At 51.0% G+C, this 17,369-nt stretch overlaps 1 non-coding gene and 1 pseudogene across 1 annotated transcript; both read right to left on the bottom strand.

Annotated features, from left to right (window-relative positions):
* Window positions 1-4,725: 4,725 nt before the first annotated feature.
* On the bottom strand, window positions 4,726-4,878 carry LOC144676436 (U1 spliceosomal RNA; annotated as a pseudogene).
* Window positions 4,879-10,774: 5,896 nt separating this feature from the next.
* Window positions 10,775-10,938, bottom strand: LOC144676434 (U1 spliceosomal RNA). Its single transcript, XR_013575332.1, has one exon. It is a non-coding gene; the product is annotated as a U1 spliceosomal RNA (small nuclear RNA).
* Window positions 10,939-17,369: the final 6,431 nt, after the last annotated feature.

The raw sequence follows: 17,369 nt of genomic DNA, 5'->3' as shown, positions 1-17,369 counted from the left end.
TGGAATGGGCCAGACCTGCGCCACGTACAGCAACAGCGAGAGTACCTCACACCTGATGACCAGGTTCTTACCCGCAATGGAGAGGGAGCGTCGCTCCCACATGCCCAGTTTCCTTTTCACCATAGCCACTCGCTCCTTCCAGTTTCTAACGCATGCCCCGGTCCCTCCGAACCATATCCCCAGCACCTTCAGGCCGTCAGCCCTGACAGTGAAGGGGACAAAGGATCGGTCAGCCCACTTCCCAAAGAACATGGCCTCGCTCTTCCCACGATTTACCTTGGCTCCCGAGGCCAGTTCGAACTGGTCGCAGACGTGCATCAGTCTGCGCACCGACAGCGGATCCGAGCAGAAGACGGCGACGTCGTCCATGTACAGGGAGGCTTTTACCTGAGTGCCTCCACTGCCTGGGATCGTCACTCCTCTTATGCCCGGATCCTTCCTGATGGACTCGGCAAAGGGTTCTATGCAGCACACAAAAAGGACAGGCGAGAGAGGGCAGCCCTGCCTGACTCCAGATTTAATCGGAAAGCTATCTGTTTCCCACCCATTGATTGAGACTGCGCTACTGATGTTAGTGTAGAGCAGTTGGATCCAATTTCGAATTCCCTCCCCAAAGCCCATTTTGGAGAGCACATCCCCCATGTAGGTGTGCGATATTCTGTCAAAGGCCTTCTCCTGATCCAAGCTGATGAGGCAGGTATCCACACCCCTGTCCTGTACATAGGCAATCGTATCCCTGAGCAGCGCCAGGCTGTCAGAGATCTTCCTGCCTGGCACAGAGCAGGTCTGGTCAGGGTGAATCACCAATTCCAGAGCGGATTTGACCCGGTTGGCGATGACCTTGGACAGAATCTTATAGTCCATATTCAACAGTGAAATGGGTCGCCAATTTCTAATTTCCTCCCTTTCCCCCTTGTGCTTGTAGATGAGGGTGATGATGCCTTTCCTCATGGATTCTGACATGCTGCCGGCCAGGAGCATACTCTCGTACACTTCTAGCAGGTCTGGGCCGATCAAGTCCCACAGAGCCGAATACAACTCCGCCGGCAGGCCGTCGCTTCCGGGGGTTTTACTCTTCTCGAAGGACTCGAGGGCCTTAGTCAGTTCGTCAGGAGTTAGCGGTTTGTCTAGGCTCTCCCGCGTACTGTGGTCTAGGACCTCCGTGATAGAGGACAGGAAGGACTGGGAGGCCGTGCTGTCCGTGGGCTTCACGTCATACAGTCCGGCATAAAAGGATTTGCTGATCCTCAGAATGTCGGACCGTGATGACTTTACTGAGCCGTCTTCTTCCTTCAGGCTGCTGATCACAGAGCGCTCTCTGTGTACCTTTTGGAAGAAGAAACGTGAGCACGTCTCATCCTGCTCCACGGAGCGGACTCTGGAACGGAAGATGATCTTGGAGGCCTCCGAGGCAAAGTGCGAGGCTTGCTGGCCCTTCACCTCTTGGAGCTCCTCCTTGACATCGACCCCCATCGACCGCAGCCGGAGCAGATTCTGCATCTTTTCCTGGAGTCGGGACATTTCCCTCTGTTCCTTTCTAGCTTTCTGGGTGCCTTTGAGGATGAAAAACCTCTTGATGCTTCCCTTGATCACTTCCCACCAGTGTGTCAGGGACTCAAAGAGGGGTTTCACGGTTCTCCAACCTTTGTAATCCCTCTTGAGCTCCTCAATGTTCTCTGGGGTCAGCAGTTGCACATTTAGCTTCCATGCCCCCCTGCCCACCCTCAGGTCTTCCTCCAAGTGGCAGTCCGCCAGTAGGAGGCAGTGGTCAGAGAAGAACACCGGCTTGACGTCGGTGGATCTGACTGTGAATGCACGGGACACAAACAGGAAGTCTATCCTGGAACGAATGGACCCGTCTGGCCGCGACCAGGTGTATCTACGCTGCGCTCCGTCTGCAGGGTTGCTGAAGACGTCGTGCAGCTTGGCATCCTTAACTGTTTCCATCAGGGATCTGGACGTAGCGTCCAATCTGCTTCCGGCCCTGCCGGATCGTCCAGCCGCATCGATGATGCAGTTGAAGTCCCCGCCCAGAATGACCGGCCTGGAGGTCGCCAGCAGCAGTGGGAGCTGCTGAAAAACCTCCAGCCGCTCAGCCCCTTGTGCCGGGCCGTACACGTTAATTAACCGGAGTGGAGCGTTCTTGTACATTACGTCTGCTACCAGGAGTCGCCCGCCCACCACCTCCTTGACCTCGGAGACGGTGAAGTTGCCTCCCCGCAGCAGAATACCCAGGCCGGAGGAACGAGAGTCGTTTCCGCCCGACCAGATCGATGGCCCGTGGGACCACCATCGTGACCATTGCCTGTAGGAGCTGAGGTGCGGTATCGCACACTCCTGCAGAAACAACAGGTCAGCTTTGACCTTGGCTAGGTAGTCCAAGGTCGCAACACATCGCGTAGTAGATTTAATGCTACGCACATTTATGGATACAATCTTTAAACCCATATTAAAGCATTTATTCTCCTACCAAACCCACTGTCTCTGAGAGTCCCAGACCTTTAGTCTGCTCCTTCATACCCGTAGTGAGCTCAAATTCCTTCACTTTGGATGGGCTGAGGTAGATCTCCTTGGCCGTGTTCTGCTCCAGTGGCATCTGGAGGTTCACGTAGTGAGCGGATTTTGAGATGACCTTTGCTGGAGAAGCTTCTCCAAAACTCACCCCCTCTGGGGGGTTGCTGTTCCCGGCTTCCTGGAGCTGGGGTGCGATGATTGCCTCACTGCTCCCAGATTCCAGGGGCTGTGGTGCACTGGCCTCCTCAGGTTGCAGGCAAAGTTGGGGTGCGTTGGTCTCCTTGTTGTCTCCAATTTTCTGGAGCTCGGGTGTCTCGTCCTCCAACGCCCTGGAGCTTTGCCGCCTCTTCTGTCGGTGCCGCTCTGGCACTTCCTCATCCGAAGAGCTGCTGCCCTTGTCATCCGTGTCGGATGGGAGACGCCTCTTGCCGCTTCTCTGGGAAACGCCTTTGCTTCTTCTTCGCTCCCTCTTACTTTTCTTGTTCTTCACCGTCCGCCACTCCCCCTGCTGCTTTTCCACTGCTGCCTCCTCCTCCATTGATTCGCTGTCCTGAGGACTGGAAGGTTCAGGGGGTGGTGCTGTTGATTGGCTCTCTGTTGCCTCAATCTCTTTCTCCACCTTGTCTCTCTCTGTGTCCTCCTTTGTCCCGTTGAGCTCCCTGGGGGCCTTGGTGGTTGGAGTGACACGGAACCTTTCTTCTGCTTCCCCGTGGTCGGCTTTGGCTGCCTGTGCGTAAGTACGGCAGCGTTTGGGGCAGGTCCTGTAGAGGTGACTTGCCTCGCCACACAGGTTGCAGCACTTGGCCTGTTTGCAGTCTTTTGTCTGGTGCCCTTCCTGTTTGCAGATCTTGCAGAGGGAGGCGCTGCAGTTGGCCGCCACATGACCAGCCTTGCCGCATGAGCGGCAATGCTTGGGTTGCCCAGCGTAGACCAGGTAGCCACGGTTTCCCCCGATTGCGAAACTGGAAGGAGGGTGGAAAATGGCTCCCTTACCATCGGTCTTTAGCGTGACCTTAAACAGGCGTTTGCCTGTCCAGATCCCCAAGTCGTCTCGAATCTCGGTGCCGCTCCCCACCTTATCGAAGTACCTGGTGAGGAAGGTGACCACGTCGGCGACAGGGACGAAGGGGTTGTACACATGCACCATCACCTCACGTTCCCGTTGCAACGGCAGAGAAAAGTGCGGCTCCGCCGTCAGGATCTTCATCTCCGGCAGGTCTCTCTTCTCCTCGAACACCCTCAGGAGCCGGACGCAGTCTGCCACTTGCTTGAACGTGACGTCGAAATAACCACCTTTGCGGGAGTCGTGCAGGGTGAAGATCTCCGTAGCTTGGAAGCCGCACGCCTTCAACAGGATCCTCCTGGTGAAGAAGCCCCGATCCATAGGTGATCCTCCTTCGTCGCTGTGGTTCACCGTGACTCGGACGGTGATAGGTAACCCACGGTATGAATTCGGATTGCGATTGGTTTTCACCCTTCCATCCCGACCTTGCCATGGCAGGACCATGGTGTCGCCCCTGCAACACTACACTTGATCTTAGCCAAGAGGCCGAGAAGCGAAGGTAGGAATCACAGAGGGGGCTGTTGAAAAGGGAGATTATACAGAGGGGGTGTTGATTTCGGAGGGGGGTAGTTAGAATGAACATGGGGACAGGGTGCTTGTACATGTCTGAAATAGTGAGGGTTCGTAGCTGCGTGTTTTAAATGCTGAATGTAAATGAGTGAATAACTGACTGATGATATTATACAGAAGTCCAGAGAGATACGGGGTGGGTTGGGAGGTGTGGAGGGTGGTGCTGGAAGGAGTGCAGGGACTGTTTTGTTGGTGGGTTGGCTATTATTTGGGGGGTTTGAGAGAGAATATTGGGAGTGCGCAAATGCGGGGTTAAAAATGGTGCGTGGAATTTGGCGGCCACAAAACAAATGGCGGGGATAAAATGATGCAGAGATGGAATAATCGCCTGTTGATAATCGCAGGGAGGAAAAGAATGGGGGCTGGATAGTTGCGGGAGGGAAAACAAAAGAGTCTAGATTTGGAATGAGTGTTTTGTGGCCTATATTGCTTGTATTGGATAAGGTATAATGAAGATATAAAATAGATCAAATTCCCTGATGCTGCCAGACCTGCTAAGTTTTTCCCGGTATTTGTGAAGGTATAAATAACGAATTTGCTGAATGAAGAAGAAAAAGTCTATTTTTTGATTTGTAAATCAGGGGAGAGCGCGAACGCAGTCCCCCACTACCACAAATTTTGCAGTCGAGTATCCCGCATTTGGGGACATCGCAGGCGTCAGCACACCCGAAGTGCAATGGGCTAGCCTCGTCCTGGGAGAACTTTTTTTTTTTTTTTTATTGTAAAAATATACTTTATTCATAAAAAACTTCAATCACATTCAAAACCATTTCAAAAACAACATTACAAGGGTACAATCCAGGTTAAACTTTTACAAAATGTATCACCAGGTGCATCAGTACAAACAATATTACAGTCATTTACAGCCTTTCATTTTGATCTGTACAGCCCGAGGGGCTCTAAACAGTTCCCAGTCTCTCGGTGCGCTGTGGTAGAAAGGTCTTAGACAGCGACCCTTCCCCATTGCGCTTTTGCGGCAGCTGCCCCAAGCTTTAGTGCGTCCCTCAGCACGTAGTCCTGGACTTTGGATTGTGCCAGTCCGCAACAATCGGTCGGGGACAAATCTTTGTGCTGGAAGACCAACAAGTTTCGGGCAGACCAAAGCGCGTCTTTCACCGAGTTGATGATCCTCCAGCTGCAGTTGATGTTTGTCTCGGTGTGTGTCCCTGGGAACAGCCCGTAGAGCACAGAGTCCTGTGTCACAGAACTGCTCGGGATGAACCTCGACAGCAACCACTGCATCTCTCTCCAGACTTTCTTTGCAAAGGCACAATCCACAAGGAGGTGAACAACGGTCTCTTCCCCACCACAGCCACCTCGAGGGCATCGTGCAGAGGGGGTGAGACTCCTGGCGTGTAGGAAGGATCTGACGGGGAGGGCCTTTCTCACCACCAGCCAAGCTACGTCTTGGTGCTTGTTGGAAAGTTCTGGCGATGAGGCATTCTGCCAAATGACTTTGACAGTCTGCTCGGGGAACCATCCCACAGGGTCCACCCTCTCCTTATCCCTCAGGGCCTCTAGGACGTTACGTGCTGACCACTGCCTGATGGACTTGTGGTCAAAGGTGTTTTTCTGCATCAATTTTTCCACCAGGGACAGGTGGTACGGCACGGTCCAACTACTTGGAGCGTTCCGCGGCAGCGTGGCCAGACCCATCCTTCGCAACACCGGGGACAGGTAGAACCTCAGCACGTAGTGACACTTGGTGTTTGCGTACTGAGGGTCTACGCACCGCTTGATGCAGCCGCACACAAAGGTGGCCATCAGTATGAGGGCGATGTTGGGCACGTTTTTTCCCCCTTTATCTAGAGGCTTGTACATCGCGTCCCTGCAGACACGATCCATTTTCGACCTCCAGATAAAGCGGAAGATGGCTCGGGTGATCGCCATCGCGCAGGAGTGTGGAATGGGCCAGACCTGCGCCACGTACAGCAACAGCGAGAGTACCTCACACCTGATGACCAGGTTCTTACCCGCAATGGAGAGGGAGCGTCGCTCCCACATGCCCAGTTTCCTTTTCACCATAGCCACTCGCTCCTTCCAGTTTCTAACGCATGCCCCGGTCCCTCCGAACCATATCCCCAGCACCTTCAGGCCGTCAGCCCTGACAGTGAAGGGGACAAAGGATCGGTCAGCCCACTTCCCAAAGAACATGGCCTCGCTCTTCCCACGATTTACCTTGGCTCCCGAGGCCAGTTCGAACTGGTCGCAGACGTGCATCAGTCTGCGCACCGACGGCGGATCCGAGCAGAAGACGGCGACGTCGTCCATGTACAGGGAGGCTTTTACCTGAGTGCCTCCACTGCCTGGGATCGTCACTCCTCTTATGCCCGGATCCTTCCTGATGGACTCGGCAAAGGGTTCTATGCAGCACACAAAAAGGACAGGCGAGAGAGGGCAGCCCTGCCTGACTCCAGATTTAATCGGAAAGCTATCTGTTTCCCACCCATTGATTGAGACTGCGCTACTGATGTTAGTGTAGAGCAGCTGGATCCAATTTCGAATTCCCTCCCCAAACCCCATTTTGGAGAGCACATCCCCCATGTAGGTGTGCGATATTCTGTCAAAGGCCTTCTCCTGATCCAAGCTGATGAGGCAGGTATCCACACCCCTGTCCTGTACATAGGCAATCGTATCCCTGAGCAGCGCCAGGCTGTCAGAGATCTTCCTGCCTGGCACAGAGCAGGTCTGGTCAGGGTGAATCACCAATTCCAGAGCGGATTTGACCCGGTTGGCGATGACCTTGGACAGAATCTTATAGTCCATATTCAACAGTGAAATGGGTCGCCAATTTCTAATTTCCTCCCTTTCCCCCTTGTGCTTGTAGATGAGGGTGATGATGCCTTTCCTCATGGATTCTGACATGCTGCCGGCCAGGAGCATACTCTCGTACACTTCTAGCAGGTCTGGGCCGATCAAGTCCCACAGAGCCGAATACAACTCCGCCGGCAGGCCGTCGCTTCCGGGGGTTTTACTCTTCTCGAAGGACTCGAGGGCCTTAGTCAGTTCGTCAGGGGTTAGCGGTTTGTCTAGGCTCTCCCGAGTACTGTGGTCTAGGACCTCCGTGATAGAGGACAGGAAGGACTGGGAGGCCGTGCTGTCCGTGGGCTTCACGTCATACAGTCCGGCATAAAAGGATTTGCTGATCCTCAGAATGTCGGACCGTGATGACTTTACTGAGCCGTCTTCTTCCTTCAGGCTGCTGATCACAGAGCGCTCTCTGTGTACCTTTTGGAAGAAGAAACGTGAGCACGTCTCATCCTGCTCCACGGAGCGGACTCTGGAACGGAAGATGATCTTGGAGGCCTCCGAGGCAAAGTGCGAGGCTTGCTGGCCCTTCACCTCTTGGAGCTCCTCCTTGACATCGACCCCCATCGACCGCAGCCGGAGCAGATTCTGCATCTTTTCCTGGAGTCGGGACATTTCCCTCTGTTCCTTTCTAGCTTTCTGGGTGCCTTTGAGGATGAAAAACCTCTTGATGCTTCCCTTGATCACTTCCCACCAGTGTGTCAGGGACTCAAAGAGGGGTTTCACGGTTCTCCAACCTTTGTAATCCCTCTTGAGCTCCTCAATGTTCTCTGGGGTCAGCAGTTGCACATTTAGCTTCCATGCCCCCCTGCCCACCCTCAGGTCTTCCTCCAAGTGGCAGTCCGCCAGTAGGAGGCAGTGGTCAGAGAAGAACACCGGCTTGACCTCGGTGGATCTGACTGTGAATGCACGGGACACAAACAGGAAGTCTATCCTGGAACGAATGGACCCGTCTGGCCGCGACCAGGTGTATCTACGCTGCGCTCCGTCTGCAGGGTTGCTGAAGACGTCGTGCAGCTTGGCATCCTTAACTGTTTCCATCAGGGATCTGGACGTAGCGTCCAATCTGCTTCCGGCCCTGCCGGATCGTCCAGCCGCATCGATGATGCAGTTGAAGTCCCCGCCCAGAATGACCGGCCTGGAGGTCGCCAGCAGCAGTGGGAGCTGCTGAAAAACCTCCAGCCGCTCAGCCCCTTGTGCCGGGCCGTACACGTTAATTAACCGGAGTGGAGCGTTCTTGTACATTACGTCTGCTACCAGGAGTCGCCCGCCCACCACCTCCTTGACCTCGGAGACGGTGAAGTTGCCTCCCCGCAGCAGAATACCCAGGCCGGAGGAACGAGAGTCGTTTCCGCCCGACCAGATCGATGGCCCGTGGGACCACCATCGTGACCATTGCCTGTAGGAGCTGAGGTGCGGTATCGCACACTCCTGCAGAAACAACAGGTCAGCTTTGACCTTGGCAAGGTAGTCCAAGGTCGCAACACATCGCGTAGTAGATTTAATGCTACGCACATTTATGGATACAATCTTTAAACCCATATTAAAGCATTTATTCTCCTACCAAACCCACTGTCTCTGAGAGTCCCAGACCTTTAGTCTGCTCCTTCATACCCGTAGTGAGCTCAAATTCCTTCACTTTGGATGGGCTGAGGTAGATCTCCTTGGCCGTGTTCTGCTCCAGTGGCATCTGGAGGTTCACGTAGTGAGCGGATTTTGAGATGACCTTTGCTGGAGAAGCTTCTCCAAAACTCACCCCCTCTGGGGGGTTGCTGTTCCCGGCTTCCTGGAGCTGGGGTGCGATGATTGCCTCACTGCTCCCAGATTCCAGGGGCTGTGGTGCCCTGGCCTCCTCAGGTTGCAGGCAAAGTTGGGGTGCGTTGGTCTCCTTGTTGTCTCCAATTTTCTGGAGCTCGGGTGTCTCGTCCTCCAACGCCCTGGAGCTTTGCCGCCTCTTCTGTCGGTGCCGCTCTGGCACTTCCTCATCCGAAGAGCTGCTGCCCTTGTCATCCGTGTCGGATGGGAGACGCCTCTTGCCGCTTCTCTGGGAAACGCCTTTGCTTCTTCTTCGCTCCCTCTTACTTTTCTTGTTCTTCACCGTCCGCCACTCCCCCTGCTGCTTTTCCACTGCTGCCTCCTCCTCCATTGATTCGCTGTCCTGAGGACTGGAAGGTTCAGGGGGTGGTGCTGTTGATTGGCTCTCTGTTGCCTCAATCTCTTTCTCCACCTTGTCTCTCTCTGTGTCCTCCTTTGTCCCGTTGAGCTCCCTGGGGGCCTTGGTGGTTGGAGTGACACGGAACATTTCTTCTGCTTCCCCGTGGTCGGCTTTGGCTGCCTGTGCGTAAGTACGGCAGCGTTTGGGGCAGGTCCTGTAGAGGTGACTTGCCTCGCCACACAGGTTGCAGCACTTGGCCTGTTTGCAGTCTTTTGTCTGGTGCCCTTCCTGTTTGCAGATCTTGCAGAGGGAGGCGCTGCAGTTGGCCGCCACATGACCAGCCTTGCCGCATGAGCGGCAATGCTTGGGTTGCCCAGCGTAGACCAGGTAGCCACGGTTTCCCCCGATTGCGAAACTGGAAGGAGGGTGGAGAATGGCTCCCTTACCATCGGTCTTTAGCGTGACCTTAAACAGGCGTTTGCCTGTCCAGATCCCCAAGTCGTCTCGAATCTCCGTGCCGCTCCCCACCTTATCGAAGTACCTGGTGAGGAAGGTGACCACGTCGGCGACAGGGACGAAGGGGTTGTACACATGCACCATCACCTCACGTTCCCGTTGCAACGGCAGAGAAAAGTGCGGCTCCGCCGTCAGGATCTTCATCTCCGGCAGGTCTCTCTTCTCCTCGAACACCCTCAGGAGCCGGACGCAGTCTGCCACTTGCTTGAACGTGACGTCGAAATAACCACCTTTGCGGGAGTCGTGCAGGGTGAAGATCTCCGTAGCTTGGAAGCCGCACGCCTTCAACAGGATCCTCCTGGTGAAGAAGCCCCGATCCATAGGTGATCCTCCTTCGTCGCTGTGGTTCACCGTGACTCGGACGGTGATAGGTAACCCACGGTATGAATTCGGATTGCGATTGGTTTTCACCCTTCCATCCCGACCTTGCCATGGCAGGACCATGGTGTCGCCCCTGCAACACTACACTTGATCTTAGCCAAGAGGCCGAGAAGCGAAGGTAGGAATCACAGAGGGGGCTGTTGAAAAGGGAGATTATACAGAGGGGGTGTTGATTTCGGAGGGGGGTAGTTAGAATGAACATGGGGACAGGGTGCTTGTACATGTCTGAAATAGTGAGGGTTCGTAGCTGCGTGTTTTAAATGCTGAATGTAAATGAGTGAATAACTGACTGATGATATTATACAGAAGTCCAGAGAGATACGGGGTGGGTTGGGAGGTGTGGAGGGTGGTGCTGGAAGGAGTGCAGGGACTGTTTTGTTGGTGGGTTGGCTATTATTTGGGGGGTTTGAGAGAGAATATTGGGAGTGCGCAAATGCGGGGCTAAAAATGGTGCGTGGAATTTGGCGGCCACAAAACAAATGGCGGGGATAAAATGATGCAGAGATGGAATAATCGCCTGTTGATAATCGCATGGAGGAAAAGAATGGGGGCTGGATAGTTGCGGGAGGGAAAACAGAAGAGTCTAGATTTGGAATGAGTGTTTTGTGGCCTATATTGCTTGTATTGGATAAGGTATAATGAAGATATAAAATAGATCAAATTCCCTGATGCTGCCAGACCTGCTAAGTTTTTCCCGGTATTTGTGAAGGTATAAATAAAGAATTAGCTGAATGAAGAAGAAAAAGTCTATTTTTTGATTTGTAAATCAGGGGAGAGCGCGAACGCAGTCCCCCACTACCACAAATTTTGCAGTCGAGTATCCCGCATTTGGGGACATCGCAGGCGTCAGCACACCCGAAGTGCAATGGGCTAGCCTCGTCCTGGGAGAACCTCCTTCTTGATCAAGGTCTCTCCCCTGCCAGGTAAGTATGCTCGAACACTCTCACACGCTGCCAGCCGACTTCGAGCACTACCTCTCATAGTCACATACTCATTTTTAAAAATCATAACGTCACCCTGTTCATAATATTTTTCCATTAAACAGCTCAATTTTTCTCATGTATTGTAGAGCATGCTTAACTATCCCTCTAGATAGAGAAAAGGCAGCTGACATGCTGTCCTCCATTTATATTTGCATATTGCCTTAAAAGGAAAGAAACTGCCTTCCTAGAAGGCTGGCTGCAATTTGGGCATTCTCCAATTGGCGGCGCTGTTCCCTCACTACAAGACACTCGTTCAGCCTCAGCTGCAATATTGTACACTTCCTGGACCTTCATTCCAATGGAAGTATCTCCATCAGTGCATCAAAGAACAAAGAAAAGAACAAAAAAAACCACAGCACAGGAACAGGCCCTTCGGCCCTCCAAGCCTGCACCGATCATATTGCCCGTCAAACTAAAACATTTTGCCATTCCGGGGTCCGTATCCCTCTATCCCATCCTATTCATGTATTTGTCAAGCTGCCTCTTAAACATAAAAATAAAAACAAAAAGCTAAAAGCTACTGCGGATGCTGGAAATCCAAAACAAAAACAGAATTACCTGGAAAAACTCAGCAGGTCTGGCAGCATCGGCGGAGAAGAAATCCGTTAACGTTTCGAGCCTTCACGGCCCTTCGGCAGAACTGAAGCATAGTTAGAAGAAGGCTTCAGTTCTGCCGAAGGGCCGTGAAGGCTCGAAACGTTAACTGATTTCTTCTCCGCCGATGCTGCCAGACCTGCTGAGTTTTTCCAGGTAATTCTGTTTTTGTTTTGCCTCTTAAACATCACTATCGTATCTGCTTCCACCACCTCCTCTGGCAGCGAATTCCAGACACTCACTACCCTCTGCGTAAGAAATTTGCCCCGCACATCTCCTCTAAATCATCCTCCAATACCCTATCCTCAAATAGCTCCTGGACGTCACTCACCTGCTGCAGCTATTTCTGAACTTGAACAGTTCATCGATGCACCAAGTCAATGCCACTCTACCTATGTCACCTCTATCTCACCAAGGAATTTCTGACCTTAACTGTGGACTCTTTCCTGTGGTCTCCCATCTAATCCCTATTTACTGCCATGGTTTTCATGTAACGTAAATTGCTAGATAACCTGGCCCATATCATTTGAGTCTTCCTTGTGTCTATTCATGTGTGCACTTTGGCTTCTACTCCAGGCTCTAGCCCATCACTTATATTTGCACAATTTTCTGCCCTTTTTTTTTACTACTATTCTATTTATCCTTCTCGTCCCCTGTCCTATTGTCATGCCTTCTTTCTCAGGTGCTTTGCCCTCCCAAATCCCTACATCAATCCTTCAGTGCTCCTTGACCTTCCTCCACTCCTGTTGCTGTCCCAGGCTTGACTCCCTGTCAGATAAAGGAAAGGGTTGTAAAGGAACCTAAAGGAAAGGGTTAGCAGGCTAAGAGCTCAGAGTAGTGTTTGTTATGTGGAAACCAGACAGGTGTGATACAGCATTGCTTATTGAATTGAATAGAACTGTTAATCACAGTGGGACAGGAAGAAGTTGGCTAAGCCAACTTGGGAACATGCCAACGGCAGATCCTGCACCCTTAGAACCAATCAAATGGCTAAGAAGGATCGTACACAAAGACAGTAGCAGAGCAGTCAAGGTATCAGGTGAAATCAGCCTGGGCACAATAGTGCGTTCTCTCGCTAAGCTGCAGCTGAGGAAGGCCGGATGGTTATGAGAATATGAAGCTCAGGTACAAAAACCAGGAAGGGGGGATAAGACAGGAGTAGACAAAACAAGAGTTAGAGAAAAGCCAGAGATACACTGAGCTATTGTACCGAACACATTTGACAGGGCGTAAGCAATAATGGGAGGAGTTAGACATTTGTTTGTGGACCAAACTTTACTCCAGCCCCAGATGGGACTTGAACCAACAATCCCTGGCTTAGGAGGTCAGTGCCTTATCCATTAGGCCACTGGGGCTGAACTTTAGAAACTGTCTCCCTGTCGGGGAATTGAACCCCGGTCTCCAGCGTGACAGGCGGGGATACTCACCATTATACTAACGAGGAGATGCCTGGGAGGAGTTAGAGGAGGAGTGTGTGTGTGTGTGGAAATAGGAAAGAGCAGAGAGATCCGAAAGGGAGGTGGAGAATGTAAAAGCCGCCTTTAAGGTAATTGCAAAATGAGTCCTCTCAGCATTGAATCATCAACAAGACCGGGCCCCAATACAGCAATTCAAACAACGGTATTGCTAACGGTGCCTCTTTATGTGATGCGACCGGGAGAGGTGGCGCCCCACATCAGGACCAGTTCGGTGGGTGTTGCCCACCGCCCCCATGCCCTGGATACTCCGGCTACTGCAAAGGCCAGAACGATGAGGGAAGGGGAAGTACATGCGTGATGGAAACCTTCGGCCAGTTTTACAGGTTACATATAACTACTCACCAGCTGCTGGCTATGGTAGAGGATATCCTAGTCTCGAAAATGGGGAAAGGGGGATGGTTACATTCGCAGTAATGGAAACAAGCGGTGGGTCTGAATAACTGCGACAACGTTAAGTTGCTCCTGGCAGCCTGGAAACCAGAGGTTTACGATGTCTTGTACAGCCCAAAGCGAAAAGAGGAGGATGGGCTCGAAAAAAACAAAGGATCGAACCTCGCAAGCCCTAGGTTATGCTTCAGGGGTCCCTACCATTAAATAGGTAGCACAAGACAAAACCCAGGGGAGCCCCCAGAGGTGTTCAACAGTCTATGCACACGAACATGTGAATTAGGAGCAGGGACAGGCCATTCGGCCCCTCGAGCCTGCTCCGCCATTTCATAAGACCATACCTGATCAGAATGTAACCTCGACCCCACATTCCCACCTACCACCCCCCGATAACCTTTCACCCGCTTGTTAATCAAGAATCTACCTCGCTCTGCATTAAAGATATTCGAAGTCTCTGTGTCCACCACCTTTTGACTCACAACAATCCGAGAGAAACAATCTCTGAGAAAAAAAATCCCTGAAGCCAAAGTGGACACTGAGTTGTGATGATCAGGGTAGACGTTGTATTGATGCATGGTTAGAGGGAGAAGGGGATGTTACCAGGTGGATAACTGGGGCTTCCCCACACAGTAGTGTACACCCCAAACCAGCTCTATCACCTTGGACAAGCGGGGTCCCTTTCAACTTGAAGGGGTTCATGAGGCACCAACAGGTTGTGGCGATATCTATACCTTTAAACTTTCAGGTAAGGCACTTGGAAACCAAATGCAGATGTAAACTCCTTCGCTGGGGCCAACTTAGCATAGGTGTGTTGAGATCAACTTGGAGTTGGATATTTCAAGTAGATTCTGGTCCATACCACACCGGATGGCACATCAGTATAAATTTGTGTCCACCTGCAAAGAACAGCAGCAAACTTGGACCTGTCCACCTTAGGGGTTTCATAATAGCCCCTCCATCGTTCACTAATGTATGGATAAACGCCTCAAGGAATTCAGCCCAGTTTGTCTCATCCAATATGCGGTTGACTAGGTGCTGTTCACGGACACAGGGATCTCTTGAGCAAGTTGATTATAACCGTTGGATGATACAGGGCTAAAAGTAAACCCAAAACCTAAAAACCCCTGGGTTTAATAACCAGGTCAAGAGAAAGATCGATGGATGAGGTCGAGTGGAATGCGGATCAGGAATTACTGCATCCTAACTCCTTAACCTCTTTGCACTCATTGTTGGGCCTGACTGGCTCCTGTGGGAATTTATACAGGATTATACTACCACAGGAGCTCCTCTGTTCTATTTATTAAAAGGACGATAGTTTGGAACTGGGATCAGAGTGTGAGGGGGTATTTGAAGTTATAACAAGACCTACAAACAGCAACAAAAACAGAAAATGCTGGGAAAACTCAGCAGGTCTAACAGTATCTGTGGAGAGAGAAACAGAGTTAATGTTTCGAGTCCGTATGACTCTTCCTCAGAGCCTACAAACAGCACCTGTCTTGGGAATCTTCGACCCAGAAAAGGCATTTTTTTTAGACAGTTGTCTAAAGCCTGAGCCTGAGCACTGTGTTATTTACAGGAGCTGCGCAGAAGATTAAAATGTATTACGTACGCGTCTAGGATGGTCACCAGTGTAAGAAAGGGGGTTCTCATTGTGTGAGTGACATTTCTTAGCACTTTCTGGGCAGTAGAACATTTCCCGGATGTTCACTGGGACTCGGGTTAACTCTCTTAACTCATCACCCCCCCCACCCCCGCCCTACCCACCCACCCATTAGACTGTCAGTGGATGGACGGTTGGAGAATGTGTCAAGCCAAAGAATTTTTATTTGGACCCACCTTCTGGGGGAGGCACATATTAAATTGCAATGGTTGGAAGAGTCCCAGTTGGCTGCAAGTGTGGTTCACCAGTGGGGGCCACATGAATGCTCAACTAAAGGAGCATTGGGAGACAGATGTGGGGATCGACCCAGGGAGGAAGGATATTTATGGAGGTGATTCTAGCTCAGGAATTGAAATGAAAAGGATGTGGGAGTTATGATCTAAGATTGAAATTGCCCACCCATTGGCCCAACAGTTGGTTTCTTATCTGGTGGCCCATCTCATTGGATTCTGCCTCATATGTATATATGATCTGAATCTATGTTCATATATGTTATGCTATATGCTCTGACTCTACATTCACTTGTAACTCATGTACTGAGTATTTAGCCATCTGGGAGCGTCGAGGTTTTAAGTCGGCAGATGGCCGACCTTTGACGATAGCCCCATTGTTGACTACAGCTCTGGAGGCCATTAAAGGCAAGTGGGGTCAGTATTATACTCACAAGGTAAAGGTCCAGTCCAAGACAGAGCCTAGGTACCAAGGCAGTAAGAGGGCCAATGAGCTAGCGAAACTGGGGGTGGCAGAGAGCGATCCATGGGATCCATTCAAGTCAGGGACAATAGCAGAAATCGCCCAGGAAAAGGAACCAGCAGAAGGGATTTCCTTGCCTCCAGATGTAAAGGAGGTACAAGCCAATGACGTAATGTTACAGTCAGTTTTAAAGGGCAAACCCAATAGAGGGTCCCTCTGGATGTGATAGTAAAAGAAGGGATGCTGTTTAAAGGGGACAAATAGGTGTACTGGAAGGATACATAGAGGAGTTCATGCGGTTGGCACATAGAGGTCCAAGGCCAGACACCCAGGGCCAGATATGACTTAAAGTGGATGAAGCAGGATGTTGGCCCCATTTGGGAGAGGGTGCAACAGATTATTGCAAAAATTGCCTAGTATGTGCTGCTAACAACCCAACCCCACAACTGAAAGGCCATTTGGGTCACACCAGATGGGTAGAAGGTCCATGGTTATGTGTCCAAATTGGTTTACTTGCCCACTACTTGTAGAGGGAGGAAATATTGTCTTGTACTGGTCAATGTCTTCTCTAAATGAGCGGAAGCTTTTCCCCCAAAATCTAACACTGCCCAAGTATCAGTGAAAGGGTATTCTCGAGATGGGGACTACCAACGACCACGATCAAGGTACCCATTACACGGGCCAGGTTATGCAAGTTACCCTAACGTATACTGGGAATGAAAGGGAAGTGGCATATTTCTCACAACCCTCTATCATCAGGGATTGTAGAAAGAATGAATCATAATTTAGAGGAAAAATTGAGGAATGAACAGTAGGGTCGGCCCATTGGTCCAGATGAACATTCGGAGCCACTCCATCCAAGGGTATGGGTTACTCATCCCATGAAATAATGATGGGATGTCACATGAGAACCCACCTCCTCCAGATCAGCTGCTGGTCCCCACTCTCACTGAGAGTCAATTGAAAGAGATTACCAAGGATCAATATATGAAGGATTTATGGGAAATATTGAGGGAGATGCTTGCAGCCAAGAGGGTAGGTAGGCAACATATGAGAAATAAGTTGTTTCTGAAACCACAAGTCTGGGAGATTGGTGATCAACACATGGTGAGAAACGATGAGTATGAGCCTTTGAGCCCCTGTATAAGAGCCCATACCCAATTGTGGGTGAGGCTAGTCCTATAGTCTATGCCATTCAGTTACCCAAGCAAGTTAAGTGTGCAGTATAAAGGGTTAATGTTAAATATATCAATAAATAGTCTACATCATCAATGTAACATCACATGATAACAGAACATGGAGAGAGAGTTCTATATAGAGCCCCGTGCTGCATCTACCTTGTAAATAGTTAGCATAACGTTCAATAAAAGATAGAGTTTGCTAACAGTGTTGCCTCCAGCCTTATCTATGAGTCCAAGACCACAACTACCACATCTAGGACTGAAACAACAATAACAGAAAATGGTATCACATTAATCAATGTAAACAGTATCAAGGTGATGGGGGAGCAAAGACCTTTAAAAGACAAGGGTCAGTTCTCTCGATGTCCCATATACTGGGCTGACGA

This window comes from Cetorhinus maximus, unplaced genomic scaffold, assembly GCF_964194155.1.
Source record: "Cetorhinus maximus unplaced genomic scaffold, sCetMax3.hap1.1 HAP1_SCAFFOLD_1594, whole genome shotgun sequence".
In the NCBI taxonomy this organism is placed as follows: domain Eukaryota; kingdom Metazoa; phylum Chordata; class Chondrichthyes; order Lamniformes; family Cetorhinidae; genus Cetorhinus; species Cetorhinus maximus.
This window is presented reverse-complemented; position numbering and strand designations above follow the sequence as displayed.